The sequence below is a fragment of the Marmota marmota genome, unplaced genomic scaffold (genome assembly GCF_001458135.2).
Source record: "Marmota marmota marmota unplaced genomic scaffold, marMar, whole genome shotgun sequence".
NCBI lineage: Eukaryota > Metazoa > Chordata > Mammalia > Rodentia > Sciuridae > Marmota > Marmota marmota.
The window spans coordinates 16606365-16623254 of NW_025999842.1; the positions used below are offsets into that span (position 1 = coordinate 16606365).

The window sequence follows — 16890 nt, forward strand, 5'->3', positions numbered from 1 at the left end:
ACTCCGTCTCTGAAGACATGGTAACCAGTGAGAGCAGCTCCAGATCCTCGGCTCTCCCCGCCCTCAGTTCCCTGTGCCCCCGCTGTCTCTGCCTTGGCGTCCCCCGACTCCAGTTCCGCTCCTAGGACAGCGCCGCCACCGCCGCCCGGCCCTGCCTGCAGCCTGCGCCGCGCAACCCTCGCGTGCGCCCGGGATGGCGCTTTCCCCCCAGGACTGGTGAGTAACCAGGAGAGCTCAGGGTGTCAGACGTCAAGGCTTGGGGTAGACAGACGTCTTTAGATTTGAGAGGCAACCCAAACCACCTGCTGTGATTCCCTAGCCTCCAGGCAGAGGGTCTCAGAGGGGTCTGCTCCGTGGTCCCTGAGGGGATGTTTGGTTTCAACTCCACCTGCCGGCAACAAGAACCTTTTCTCTCCCAGGGACAGCTGCTTGCAGCTCCTGGTCTCACCTCACCTTCCAGCTTCCACACTAACCGCTAAGGTGGATGGCCCCGACCCTAGCGTCACTCCAAACAGGGTCATCGCTGCTCTCACTGTTACCATGTCTTCTCCTTTCGAATTCCCCCTTCTGCCAGCGCCCAAACGCCCCCATGTGCCACCCCTCACTCTTTCTGGTGCTGAGAAATCCTCTTCAAAGTCCGCCCCTGACCCACCTTCTTTCAGTCGGTGCAGAACCTCACTGTCCCGCCTTATTCCTTCTAAGAGTAAATGGTCCTCTCAGTAAATTCTGACCTCATTCCCTCCACGCGTTGCTGTCTCTCCAGCTTTTCTGACAGTGTCCTCAGGAAATTGACACTGACACACTGCGATCCTGGCTTTTGTACAGTTACTGTGTTTCTCAGCACCTGGGCTGTTTAGGGAATGATCAAGCATGATAAAGGAAAGACAAGAATAACAAACCTTTTGGGACTAAACTTTTTGTTATTGTTGTTTTATAGCGCACAGCTATTCACATGGCATAGATTCGTTCCACTCATTTACAGCTGGATATAAGGAGCAATCTTATTTTAACTATTCCTCCAGAAGGGGTCTTTTCATACTGGGAACAGAGCACCTGACTGGGTGGTGAATGGCCTTCAGCAACAATACTATTAAAAGCTCAGCAACTCTAGAGGATAAGAAGCTTTTTTCTTGAAGGAGAAGTGGGTGGCATCAAACTTACCCTTTAAAATCTTCTTTGAAATAGCAATAAGCCAAAGCCCCTATTTTTCTTTAGGTTTAGTGGCTAAGAGGGGGATATAGCAGGATTAGAAAACATTGTACCAAGGGGCTCCTGCCGTATCTGTGTGCTTTGTGTGTGTGTTGTGTAGCATCTTATCCAGACAATATTTCCATGGAAGTTTTCTTAGGGAAGTAGCCCTTTCTTATGAGAACATGTTTACTGTTTTAGTATTTCTAGTTGGGAGAAAATAGGCAGTTATTTAATGAATAAATATGACCAAAGGGATTGAGGGAATGAGTGAGCAAGAAGGGAGATAATTTCAATTCTAAAATTTGTATTCCAGATTCCTCATGCATTTAAATCTTGAAAACAAACTACTTCATAAGCCACCTTTCTCTAAGTTATGAAATGTATTAATTTCCACATTACATTTTACTCTTTGAACCTTTGGACATAGGTCTTCCCTTCCAAGAATACAGATAAGAGTATTCAGAAATAAACATTAGAAACTTTGAATGGTGCCCTGTTTAAGTTTGTGATATGTGAGTGTAATTTCTTGGCATTACTATACACAATTTCAGTGGAATAAGAATTAAATTGTCATTCTGGCTCTTGTAGTTGGTGGAGAGAGAAGACATATGCTTTTTAACCTTAAAGGAACAAGTCCCTGCCTATACCAGAAATAAGAAGGGAAAGTTGAGCAATTACCTTGAGAATTTGTTTAGTGAGGAATGCCTTAAAAATCTCATTTTTTCCAATGTCAGAATTTTATTTTTGTTTTGTTTGAACTCCAACTCTATTGGAGGTTTTATTTCTCTTTTCTTATATAGTTATAGACAGAGTGCAGTGATGAGTGGGGGTTTTAAGTATGGACAGCTGCATTGGAAGTCAGGAGGGGCTACATACAATGGCTTTATTATGAGTTTTTAAGTTTGGAAATTTTGGTAGACTTCATTTCACGTTTGAATAAAAGGAACATTCAAAACTATATATTCAACTTGCAAAAATACTGCAAATTCTCATATGCAGCCATGCTATGTGGATAGTAGGTTAAATTAGGAGCTGAAACCAAAGATCATTTAGTTTATTCTCTAAATACATTAACCCTTCAGGTAACAGTGGAGTGATTACTATGCACATTATGTCCAACAGTAATGAGTCCATATTGCAAAAGGAATGTCCCAACAAAACAAAAGGGAAAGCAAGTAGTAATACTGACAGATCTGTTATTACTCTTAATTGTGATAATGATAATTTTAAGGCAGTGTATTCTAACATAATTCTAATTAATGTCAAAATGTTAAGGTACTCTTAGTATTATATATGAAATTAACAAACCATAAATTATAGCAGGAATTTCTGTTAAGAATACTTGTTGAGGGCTTTAGCTCGGTGGCAGAACACTTACCTAGCATGTGTAAGGCACTTGGTTTGATCCTTAGCACCATATAAAAATAAACAAATAAAGGCATTCTGTCCATTTATAACTACAAAAAAAAATTTAAAAAAAATCTTTGTTGAGTTGGAATTCAAGATCTTTCTTAATTTAATGTCATTGTCACTAATACTGCTATGCAAAACACAAAAGGAGATTAGTATACCAGTACCAATGGCATATCTTTGAGCATCATTAAGCTATATTTTTAATGCTCATAATTATTTGCCCCCTAGCGTAGATCTAAATTAAATGTTTGCTTTGGTAAAAATAAATTAAAAATTGTGCAAATGAAATAATTTACTCCATCAGCAAGTTGCTATTAGTTGAATATTCTGTGTGCAGTAATTTTTCTTGGATGTGTAGTGAAGAGAGAGAGAAAAGGCTGAAATACAGAAAGTAGCAGGAAAGCAAACAGGGGAAGAATAAAACTTATGAATACTTGCTTAAATTTTTTAATCAATGAAGGTAACTAAATGTGAGTTCTATTATTTTGATACTTGAAATAACAGCTGTTTTCAACTTGAATTTTAAGAAATGCCTCATTAATTACAATAAAAATGTGACTTTTTTCTTATGAAGTCATTCATTGATTTTATTCAGTACAATTTACTGAGGATCACATGTATGGTATTTCCTATAATCTAATTTTCTAATGAAATCAATAAAATTCTGGAAAAAATTAAAAACAACTTTGAAAGAAGGACAGCACACATGCTCACACCTATTTTTATGGTATAGATAAACAGCTAAGTAATTTAGTGTTTTATGAGGGCAAGCTGATTTAGTCAAAGGATAACCATATAAAATATTTTCATAGATTAATGTATATTGTTCATATCACCTTATTGATGTTGGTGGCTGTATTATATAATCTTATGGATATTTGCACTTTTATTTAAAAAGTCACAAGAGCCTCTTATTAACAATTTTTTTAAAAAAATTGAAAGAGTTTTTATTATGAAATATAAATTTTATGAATTCAAAATAGCCCCCAAATTTCAATGGTAAGTATCAAATCATTACATAAAAGTCATATTTCTATCTTCATTCTGCAAAGGAATATTTAGCAAAATGCATTCTCAAAGAACAAGTATGCAAAATGAACATTTCAAAACTAATCCAATGAATTCAACCAAAGTTTTACAACAGTGCTATCAAAGTTATATGCTCATAAATCAATTTTGATAAAACATTTAAAGTCTGTGATTTCATATATGATTGCATGAAATAACTTATTCATTTAGCTACAACTGGAATGCTTGACATTCTTAATAGAAGCATCTCAGAATTTAGATACTGATTATTGAATATTGAGAACATTCCATATTCATCATTTTACTAAAGACTTGCCCAACATTCTTAAATATTTAATAGAAAAAATTAGAATCTAGGTCTCCTGACTTCGTCCTGTATCTGCCTTTCATTAAATAAAAATCATCCCTCCCCTTATTTTGTTTTAGGAAAGTAATAAGGGAGAAATCAGTTTTAGTATTAGTGAAAAAGGATAATGAAATAAAATAAAAAGTCTGGCTTTTTCAGGGACCATCTCAATGGTCTTATAATTATGATGTGGAAGCTAACCAGTCTTCTGTTCACTGTTTCTCACCTTCAGGTTGAAGCTTGGGAAAATTGTACTATAAACGGCCTTCCTAAAATTTTTTTAATATATTTGCCTAAATTTCATCATAAAATGTTTGCTTGTACAGTACAATTTTTTTTATAGTAATGGTATGCTATGGATGCTTCCATTTTTACTTTTATTTATACTTGAAAAATGTTCCCCAAAACTGATGTTGGTGTTCATAAGCAAATAGTGGAAATGAATATACAATTTTGTATAATGTCATCTCTATGCTTTATGTCATCACAGAGAAAATTTGTACATCCATGTGTTTTATTTATTTATTTATTTATTTATTTATTTATTTATTTTTATTTTTGTCTCTATAAACTGAGAATAGTTCAGGTAGTCAGCAAAGCTAAATTTCACAAAGTTCCAAGTCCAGAAAAGAAAACTCTGGTATATTAAAATTTTTCTTCACTGATGGTCATTGGGATAGTTAACAGTGAATGATTTAATCCATGAAGAAACATCATAATTACTGGGTAAAACTTTCAAATGTATTCTTGGTGATGGCGGCTTTTCAGTGTAACTAAATTTAGGAAGAATAACATAGTGATTTTTGTAGATAACTCATTACATCATCTGGACCAACACTGCATTATCTTACTGTGGCTAGATTGATGGGAGTTAGGAGAATCCGTGATCTTTGACTGCTTGGAATTTGGCTCAAAATATGAGGAGGAGGGAACCTATGTTAAGTTTTCCTTGTTGAAAGAATTGGCCTTTTTCATCTCTTAAAATATGAACTTATATGAAAGGAGAACTACATCTCTAAGGCTTCTTCCCCTGTCTGCCTTCCTGCTACTTTCTCCAGTTCAGCCTTTCTCTCTCTCTTCACCACACATCCAAGAAAAATTGCTTCACATAGAATATTCAACTAATAGCAACTTGTTGATGGAGTAAAGGCTGCAGCTTGATGGACAGATGACAAAGTATATTTCCATCTTCACTTAAAAGATACTGATGGGCAGGGGTGGTTAGCCAATGCAATGCTCCAAGTAGAATTTCCAAGTGAGATATATATTCTTACCAATACCTAATACCCAATACCCAAATATTTCAATAAAGTGTTGAGAGTCATTATTTTAAGTGGAGAATGAATAGGCCAAATTTTTTCGTTGACTGCTAGAAGAATCTTCTCATGGGCTGGGGGATGTGGCTCAAGTGGTAACGCGCTTGCCTGGCATACGCAGGGCACTGGGTTCGATCCTCAGCACCACATAAAAATAAAAAAAGATGCTGTGTCCACCGAAAAATAAATATTAAAAAGTTCTCTCTCTCTCTCTCTCTCTCTCTCTCTCTCTCTCTCAAAGAATCTTCTCATATATTATCCAGAAACTTTTACAGAGCCCTGATTTTCTCAATCAGGCACTTCATTTGGTAGAACTATGGCCATAATCCAGTCAAAGACATTTCAAGGAATATTTTTTATTGGTCATCAATAGACCATCATATATATAGTTAAAGCTTTAAAATTTTTAAAAGTTAGACCATGGAGGCTCTCATGCTAACCTAGTATTACTCATGCTAACCTAGTATTACTAATTCAAATGGAAGGTAATCTTCTTGATGGGGTGGTAACTTGTAATAATTGGGAGAGTTACTATAAATGTATTTTGGTGGCCATGTCATGTTAACATGACTTGGTCTTTATCCTCAGGAGCCAGTAGGATTGAGTGGGGGGCGGGGAGCCTTGGCATAGTGAAAGACAGAATTCCAGGAGTTTAATCTCTGTGATGAATTCAGTTATACAAACTGAATTCTGGAGTCTGGGAAAAACAGCTGGATTCAGTTGGTGATAATCCATTGCAAGCTTATAGTGCTCACTAGCCTTTTCATTGGCAATATAGGGCTATTGTCTAAGATCCTGTATGTCTTACAACACATGTTCCCTTCAAGCCTGTGGTTCTTTTTTTCTCCCCCTGGGTTTTAAAGTGGTTTCTGTTGGACCATATGTGAAAAAAGAGGGAAGAAGCCTAGAAAGTGATTTACACATCCTATTAACACTTTTCCCAACTGTGACGATCTCATGCACTTAATTGATGATGAAGCATAAGTGTATAACACCTTAATTTCTACTATAAAATTATATCAATGGTATGTTTAATTGGCCCCAAAGACTTCATCCACAAGATGATCATAGCTTGCCTTTTCTACTAAAAACCTTGCTTAATCCCCAGTACCTGAATCTGAAGGTCTTTTTATTTCTATACATCCAGGTTAAAAGGTGACTTGGGCATCTCAATCCAATATATAGTAAAAGTTCAATTAGCTCATCTCCCTGAAATCCTTCCATGTACTTGGATAGGTGCACCTACATTTTGATACAATGAAGGATGAGTATAACTTGATCTCTATTAATGTTTCTCTTTAAATCATTTGAGGTCATGGTAGAGGGAGAGAGAGGAATTAACATTTGGGAAGGAGACAATCTTCATAGGTACTTTCAGTTTCAAGTGATATGACAGTCGTTCATGCTGTAACCAAATTGACTTCAACTACTTTTGAGTCACTCAATACCCTACATCAAAACAAAACTCTTATGTTTGACACTATTTCATCTTCAGGTATTCCTTGACTGAAAAACCACAGATGTTTAGCTGTTCTTGCTAAAGTATAGATTTTCTACCTCTGGCTGATATAGTATTGGTTCACTTGGTGGTGACTTTCATTAAGAAAATGAAATGAATTGTAGTAGATGGGGTAGAGAGAGAAGATGGGAGGGGAGGGGAGGGGGGATAATAGAGGATAGGAAAGGTAGCAGAATACAACAGTCACGAATATGGAATCATGTAAAAATGTGGATGTGTAACCAATGTGATTCTGCAATCTGTAATTGGGGTAAAAATGGGAGTTCATAACCCACTTGAATCTAATGTATGAAATATGATATGTCAAGAGCTTTGTAATGTTTTGAACAACCAATAAAAAAAAAAAACCCAAACAATAAAACACAAAAAAAAGAAAAAAAAAAGAAATCTGCCTTAATTTGAGGCATTAGCTACTTCATTGTCTAAATAATATCTCTTAAATCCTCATTGGTTTCAGTATCAGGGAAAAGGAAGGTTTTCTGCAAAGTGCTGCTGGTCTGAAAAATTTTATCTGGATTTCTTTGGTTTCTTTCTCATTTTTTCAGTAAGTCAACTTTATCTGAATTCTAAATTCAACTCAGGGTAATAAGAGCCCAAATGTTAATCAATGCCTTATCCATAATGTCCCACAGAAGTTTTTCTCACAAAAATATCCCCAAGAGGATTAAAGCTTATTAGTAGTAAGGTCCCACTCTAAAATGTCTCTTAAAAAATTAATTTTCACTTCCAAATGCATCTAAGTTTGCCATGATAAATGAAGGAAACATTTAGCCATAACATCCATCAACTACCATTTTTCTTAAATAAGCAATTTTTGCCATGACTCCCTTTTCCCCATGTGAACCAGTCCATGCCTTGTGATATTTGTGGTTAATTCCCTTTTCACCCTGGACATACATGAACATCTCTCTAACCAGTGTCTGAAAGGAGATGGATCCTTCTACTTATATAACACAAACTTGTTGCTACAGTGCTGGAGGTGTGAGCTTGGTATCCAGTCTGGCAAGGACATCCTCCTATTTAGAGGATAATTAGCAACATTAAGGACAGCATTCTGGCATCTGTTTATTTCAGTTATTTCCAATTAAATGGCATAGAATAAACTCCTTAACTTCTTATCACTAACAGGCAAAAATTGAAAAGCCATTTGTGGACCAGTTTATATTGCTATTTATAGTCATAGAATTTGGCTAACATGTTTCCTACTGATTTCTATAGACTTCCCTCAAATTCCATGATAGGACCTTCAAAGCCCTCATCATTCCTCTTTCAGAGAGTGATATTTCTGCCAGCATTTCATTCTCATCACCAACATTATCAAAATCTTTAAAACTTCTAGGATGTGTCCCTGCTTTCTAGATAGCATGAGAATCAGCTATAGATTTATGGACTCTGGTAGAAGACTTTAGACTCTAGGTCAGAGAGGAAGGACAACTGATTGACAGCAATAGCAGAAACAAAAGTATCAACATTTTCATACTGGTTCCCTGAGCTCCAGTTTCCAGAAGACAATATGAAGCAGACTGAAGGATACTTCCTATACCCTGTAAGAAAAGCACCCTCACTTAAAGAATACAAATAGTTTGCAATGGGCAGTAAGCATGTATTTCTTTGTTCCAGAAGGAGATGCTATTTCTATCTTCCAAGTCTCTTTGCTTTACAAATATATATATTTTTAAAATACTTCAAAACAAAAGCAGTCAGTGATTCTTTCATAAGATGTACAGAAATGTTTAAAACCTGGTGAGAGATTGTCTCCCAAAAATGACAAAATAATACAGTACATGCTTGGTTAGCAACCTTCTTATCTATGGTATGCTGAATGTTCATCCTTGCCACTTTATAATGAAGGAATTCGTGGAACATATGATAACTGAGACTGATAAATTTCACACTAAGATAGAAACCAAGAAGGGAGCTTTTAGAGCAAATATATTGTTTTTTAAGTGCATTCTTAAAATTTAGCTACTATTGGCTATATAAGTTATGGCATAGAGCGGATTAATTAATTGAGAATTTTTTGTCAACACTTAAAAATTTGAGCCTAAATCACAGAATAAAATAAATGTCCATTTTATATAATTATAATAGATTTAAAATTGATAAGCAAGAATATGGTATCCCCTGAGTCCTTAATATTTCTTTAGTACTTTGAAAGGTGCCCCATGTTTTTCAAATAATCAAAGGGAAAGTGTTCAATGTTATTTTACTTTGCTTAATTTTAGATTGTTTCTTCAAGAATAATCATAGCTGTCATCTTCTCTAATAAGCATTTCCTATACCTAGGCTGAAACACATGGCCTTTCTCTGTATTGGCATGATGCCCAGGCTTATCTGTACCAAATTATCATCTTAAAACATGACATTGGCCTTATATGTTTATATATGTTTTGTACACTGGATTCCTCTGAAACTAAACCTCACTGCTTATTAATCTTAGTGTCTTAGTGCCTAGTTTTCCAACTGATGCATGATGAGTATTCACTAAATATTTGTATGAATAAACTGAAAATGGCAGTGTTCATTAACATTGAAGTTACCTACAGATATTTTAGAAAATTATGTCTCATGAGAAATAACTGACTGAAATATGTGCAGAACATTTGAACTGGAATAATCTACTGGAGTTCTAATGACCATTGGCTTGATTATTATAGTCTCTTAAATATCCAAATTTTGATGTTCATTCCTAGGTTAGGAAAATATAGAAAATTTAAGGTTAAAATTTTACGTAGCTTATGTACAATCAGAAATTGAGGGGAGAATCACAAAATTAAATGTAAGATTTGTTTAATCATTAAAAGAAAGGTTAGGAATTAGTGATTTATATTATCTGGAACTGACTTCTATTCTAAGCCTAAGTCTAAATTAGAAATTCCATAGCGTCTTACTTTTTCTGATGCACAAGTCCTTCTCTCTTGGTTTCTTTTTCATAGTGCCCCCCGCATTATGTTCAAATGCCTGCTATTCATACCTACCTTTGCAGTTTCTGTTACCACCCACTTCAATCATTATTGTTGTTGTCACTGTTGATGCCAACCCTGAAGTCTGGAGCATTACTGTCCCATTTTTAACCAACGTATGCAATTCTCCTGACTCTCATTGTTTACTCATGTTCCAAAACATAAATCTCTAAGAGCGACTCCCTTTCCTGCTATGCAGGGTGCGTGAAGGATCAGATAGAATGATGGGCTCTCTGGTTTTTGTCCTTTTTTTGATGTCTAATCATAGGCTGCTTGTAGCCTCATTTCAATTGAAGGCTATGTTTTTTTCTGGTTTCGTTCAAAAGACATTTTGGAAAGCTAAGAATTCTAGATTTTTGGAGTTTGATTTTAAAGGAATTTTTTATTATTTTCCCTTTAATAGGTCTTTGGAAACTGTTTTTCCCTACATTATATTCTTACTTTAATAAAAACACTTGTAAATAGATACTTCCAAATTTACACAATATGTGTTATTTAGCGGAATAAAAAAGGTGGAGTTAATCAGATAGAAAACACGTATGTTTTCAAGGAAAGCATTGAGGGTCAGGAAATGACTGCTTTATTTGGGGAATAACAATGGCAGTATATGAAAACAGCTGTAAAGGCAAATATACTAGACAATAAGAAAAGCTAGAGGGAATAGAAGGTTGAGCAACAGGTTATAGAATCATAAAGCCAAAAACTTACCTATGTTATAATAAGACTCCATTAAAATACTGCACAAAATAGAAAAAAGCATAGATCTGTGACCAGGTTCAACTGGACTCAAATTCTCATATAATTATCACTAGTTGAAAGAGTAAAGTTAAATTTATTATTACCTTTAAGACTGCTATTCCCATTATGTAAAATCTTGATTTTTGCAAATGTTTAATTATAGAATATGCAGAACTTCCTTTCTTAAAATACTGAGTATGATTATAAATTCTCATTCAGGTTTTCACTATGCTTAATCATTTGAAAAGACAGGATCATTTCAGTTTATAATAAATGAAATGAGATAATTAGTGAGTTATAATTAGATAATCCAATTAGATAATTAGGAACTCTTAGGTCACTAACAAAATTTAGACTTTTGGGACTATTATATAGCAATGCAGGAAGTAGCATATAATGAGCAATCAAGATATAATTAGAATCATATTTTTACAAAAAAATTAAGTAGACATTCAAAATATAAGTTTCCTACTGTAATTATTATTATCAGTGTAGTATAAAGTTTTTCCACCAGCATTAAACTTATGAACTAAGGGAGATCTTTCATTTAAGATGTACAAAACTAAAAAGAATGTAAACCCAGACCTAACAATATGAAAAAGCCTGATGAACAACAAAAACCTAACATTTCTTGAACCTGCTGGAAAGCTGAGTTCACTGGGCTTATAAATGTCTGTAATTCTGGGATGAAGTAGGTCCTTCCATGGAGAAATGGGTCATAGAGTTTGTGTCATATGTGGTTAAAGACAAAAGCAGACTCAGAGATGACCTAGAAGTTGAAATTATCAGATAGATTAGTAAAACTATAATTAAAATTTGTTAAAATACCTAATAGAAATTCAACAGAAAAATGGAGAATTTCAGCAGAAAAAAATGAACCTGTGTGAAAGAGCCAAATGAAGATGCAAGAAAGAAAATGTTACCACAGCTCACAAATTCCTTCAATGTCCTGTTAGTATACTCAACATCTTTGAGAAAGGAATCAGTTAACTTGGAGATATCCATCATCAGATCATCATATCATCAGATATGAAACTTAACACACACACTTACACTCACACCATATATCATCAGATATGAACCTTAACATACACACTTATACACTCACACCACACACACACACACACACACACATTGTGTACACACATACACAAGAGACAAAGAGTAATGAAAAACCAAATCCCCAAAAACCAGAACAGAACATCTAAGAGTTCTGGAACAATATCAAATTTACTATTATAGATGGAATTAAAGTTCTAAAAGAGGAACCTCTCTTTGTTCCTACAAAACAGAAGAAATATTTAAAGAGATGGAGGAGACTTTCTGTACATAAATAGGCAATGGGCTAGAATTTTTTCTGAGAATTTCCAAAACTAATGAACTCCAAGTCATCACAGGTCCAGGGAGTAAAGAGACCTCCAAAAAGATAACTAATGATAACAAAGAAACAACACACACACACACACACACACACACACACACACACACCCTACAATGCAGCATATTAAAACTATAAAATCAAAAATAAGAGAAAGTCTTCAGTGCAGTACTGTGTGTTTTGAAAAATTATCCATGGGGTAGAAATAATGTAATAGGCAGAAAATTTGATCCTCATGAATACAAGAACTCCAACAAAAATTAAGTTAAAAAATTAAATTAAAAAAATGCTATTCTAGGCTTGGGGTTATAGTGCAGTGATTGAGTATTTTCCTACCACAAGTAATCCCCAGTACTAAAATAAACAAACACAGAAATATTTTAAATGTTAATGCCCCAAATAATATTTTTTGTATAAAATAAAATCTTACACATTTAAAGGGCTTGTTACATCAAAGTAAAATGTATGTCAATAACATCTGAAATTTGGGAGAGAACTATTGGAAATTTATTTTAAATTTCTTACACATGACAGAAAGTGACATAGTATTACTTGTGTTTAAACTGTGATAAATCATTTACATGTACTAGAAGTTTTAAATCAACTAAAAATGTGTTAAAAGAGAGGTAAGCAATATACCAGTGAGAAAATGGTACCATAAAGAAAAGCCTAGTTCAAAACTAAGTAAAAGAAGAGACGGAAACACAGAAAACAGCTAACAAGATGGTAGATTTAAATCTGGTCACTTCAACAATTACAATAACTATAAGCAGACTAAATAGCTAAATTCAAACCAAAAGTTGCTGGAATGAATAAAAAATACCAAGAGCAGCTGTCTGCTATTTACAGAAAAGAAACAATTTGGAGATACAGATAACCTGAAAGTAAAAGGATAAAAATATCATATTACTATTTTAACTCTACTAAAAATTGATCAGGAATGATTTTGTTAATATAAATTAAGTAAACATTAGAACAAAAAATATTACTAACAACAAAGAGTGATATAGCATGATCACTGTATAAATGATACATATAAGTGGATAAATTTACCAACAAGATGGTACTCCTAAATGTATGTGCAGCTAATAACAGAGTTTCAGAATTTAAAAAGCAAATTTGATTAAAATGAGAGCAAAGTTATCTGATCAAATTAAAAATCAAATGCACAATTATGTAAGATTTCAGAATTCTTCCTGTAATTAATAGAACAAGTAGAAATGAATACATATAGAGAAGGCCTCAACAATACCATTAATTAGTTTGACATAATTGATAATTATAGAATACCTCACCAAATAATTGCAGAATATGGGAGACAATATTCATAAAATATATACATGATAAAGGATTGCTATGCAGAAGAAAGAACCATCACAGTTACCAAAAAACAGATAACTCAATAAGACAGGCTGCAAATTTTGAAAAATCACTTCTACAATGGAGCTATATTTTGCAAGGGCAAAAAAAAAGTATAAAAAATGGTCAACAATAAGTCATTAGGAAAATCAATGCAAATTAAAATCAAAGTGATATATTATTATACACATATCAGAACTGAAAATAAACCCTAAACAAATGAAAACATTTGTCCTTACCAAGTAACAATAAATATGTGAAGCATTTGAATCACTCTTACATGACAATAGAGAATGCAAAATGATACTGCTGTTTTTCATTTTGAAAAACAGATTTGTTGTTTCTTATAAAATTAAAAATGTAAGTACACGGATCCATCAATACCATTTCTAGGTGTTTTCTCAAGTAAAATGAATCTATGTGTCTACAAGGTATCCTATAATGAATGCCTATAGTCATACTTGTCAAGAATGGGAATCAACCTAATGTTAATCACCTGCTAAATAAATAACAAACTGATGTATTTATGCAATGGCATACTACTTAGATATGAAAAGGAATGAACTACTTGCCTGTCACAAATCTCACTCAAAGGGCTACACATTATACAATTAAATTGGTATGACATTTTGAAAAAGAACTTAGGGACAGAAAAAGAGATCAGTGGCTTTCAGGGGTGCAGGGTGAGAAGTGAAGATTAATTTCAAAATAGCAAGAAGGAAATTTCAGGGGCGATGGAACTGTGCTGTAACTGCATGCATGATGGCCGTTAATAGATTTTTGTCAAAATTCATAGAGAAAGGCACCAAAATAGTATTGATTTTCTGTTCATAAATCATGCCTCAATAAACATGATATTTTTAATATATACCAGTGAATGAATGAGAAGTCCCATTAGGTAGGTCTACATATATTAGCCACTTTCTAATACCGCCTAGACAAGACATGATTATTTCCCTATTTTTAATTCCTTGTAATTCAAACATTGAGTTAAGGTGTCTGCCACCCAAGATTATGACCCATTGCAGCAAATTAGCATAGTAAGACATTACCTGTGATTGTCTGCCCCATCACCTGCACACTGATTATTTAACAGATGGTAGTATATCTATAGATGGTATCATAGAATATTTATACCCTGATGACTAATGGGAATTTTTACCGTGATCTACCCCATCTAGTATTCACCAAAGACTTAATTAAGTGATTATACTTTTTGAAGAATTCACTATTTGTCTAAGGTAATTGATGCAAAATTTAAAAACTTCTATTTGAAGCATTTTTCTTTTTCTTTCTAGTAGTTTATTTCTTATTTTATAAAACCTGTTATTTTACAAAACTTGTGATAGGTAGATTTTTTTTTTTTAAAAAAGGAGTACTTTGCCATAATTAGTTTGAGAACAACAGATCCTTCAGGTATTCAAAATAACTAAATAAAATAAGAGAAATGCCACATATATGTAACCAAACTCAGCCTATGGCTTCCTAGTTTTCAATTCTTTTTTAAGATATTCTAAATTTGAGATCTGTGCACCAGAACTGCATTGTTCTCACCTTTTCCAGAATTGACTTCACTGAATTATGCTTTACATTAAATTTCAGTCTACACTGAGCCATCTGGAGCATATTGTTGCATTTGAAATGAGAATATAATGAAAAAAGCCAGTTCAGTACACAACACGGTGTCCTTTTATTATAATCTGTAAGGGAAATGTTCTTCATACTTTGTTTTCCAGACAAGTCATACTTATTTTAACTACTGATCATACTGAATGAACAACTCATTTTTTAACAGCTTCTAGGAAGCTCAAGTTAAATTTCTGACCTTAATAACTATAGAACAACTAGGGCAGGAATGTAATTTATAAATGATATGATATAATTTATAAATATTCTTGCTTATTTGTATATTTCCAGACCTATTTGGTCAGTAATTCTTTCCTCATAATGCACTGAACAACTTTATCAAAGTAATGGGCACTAAAAGGAAAGATAGCGAGCAGTAAGGAAGGGAGAATAAAAGGAAAAAAAATGTACATATTGGATATTGCCCTTTAAATGTATGAATAAATCTAGAGCATATTATTTCTCTCAAATCTACTCTTTTGGACACAGGGTTGAAAAGACCCATAGAAAAAATATAATTTTGGAAATTTTAATGTTAAAAATAAATGTAGTAAGGAAAAATTTAATATAATTTTCTATACATAAGAGTAGGCAGTAAAATCTACCCATGTTTTCTGCATCCAGAACTGCCTGTTTTTAACCAGGTTATGAAAACTTGAGGTCATTTCATTATTATAAGTGTCCATTTAGTCCCACAGTGTTTCAGGCACCAGATGTAAGCCAGGGCCTATCTGTAGGCAGGCTGTGTAACCAGAGAGATAACAGCAACCTACCGAGATAATATGCTTTTATTCTTAATGGCAACCTGAGGAGTAGATGAACAGTACATATTATTAAAGCAATTGTAGAAAAACTTCAGGCCAGATTTGCATCCTGTTCAACTCGGCATGACAATTTTTTGATTCCCAGAAAGAAGTTTCAATGCTGCTATCCAGGAAAAAAAAAATAACCTATTAAGAACAATTACATGTGGTTTTCAGCTCTCTAAATGGGAGTTGAAATTCTGTATAATTAATTACGCCTTATTCAGGAAAAAAGAAGAACCACTCTGTTAGTAGAAGTATGAAAAATATTAGGAGCTCATATGTTAGCAATAGTTTCATAACCACTGCTCAGCTTTGTTATAAGATTTTGAATATATCATGTTGCATTTCACTGGAGAAAAATTGATTTAGTACCTTTTAGCTTATGTGACCTTATGTCTAAAACTCACTGAGAACTTTTAGGTCATCATTTGTAGGTACTGAACAGTTAGTGAACTTCTACCAAATAGGAGAATTTTCCTGGCTGGTGAAACAGAACCACCTCTAAAATGGGGCATAGCAATCATATAATAAAATTGTCTATAAAGGGACATCTCGTTCCATTGAACTAGCAGCATCCAGAACACATACAAGTGACAATTACATAGCCTGGAAATTGTCTCAATCCCTAAGAACTATCTAAGGTCAATTTCCCTTCATCTGAAAATTATTCTCCTGAAGCACACAAAAACTTTAGTGACATAGAGCAAGCATATGAATAACACATATTAGAACATTTATTTTTATAACCAAACAACTAAACAGAAAACCTATCTAATTTCTTATCTTTGTCTTTTGATATGCCAAAATATAAACTCACATGTACATACTCAAATACACAAAAATATTCATACTTATGTACATACAAATACAAACTGCCAAACATAAAAGAACAGATATGCTCACATGAAAATAAAGAAGTGCACCTATGTAGTTACATGCAAATAAAACTCTGTGAAGGTATATGCAAACACATAAAATACATATAAGCATCTACTTAAATAATCTAAGTTGATAGAAAAAATAATCCCTAAACAGATTAGTATTAATAATACTTAATTATTAATAATATTAATAATGATTGATATTAACCATAATAATATTATTATTAGTTTGACTAATCCCTAGGCAGGCTAGTCTTACTCTGTTGCACTTTTTTGGTACGAAATTCTTATTTCTACGTTCTTGATCCTGTGGATTCTTTCTGTC

General features: G+C 33.7%; 1 protein-coding gene across 6 annotated transcripts in view; it reads left to right on the top strand.

The window, feature by feature from the left end:
• The first annotated feature begins 38 nt into the window (after window positions 1-38).
• Fut9 (fucosyltransferase 9) overlaps window positions 39-16890 on the top strand; it is a 174126-nt gene continuing 157274 nt past the window's right edge. For all 6 annotated transcript variants that reach the window (XM_048810868.1, XM_048810626.1, XM_048810793.1 and 3 more), the window contains exon 1: window positions 39-216. The gene's annotated coding sequence lies outside the window, so the exon portion shown is untranslated. The remainder of the gene's footprint in view (window positions 217-16890) is intronic.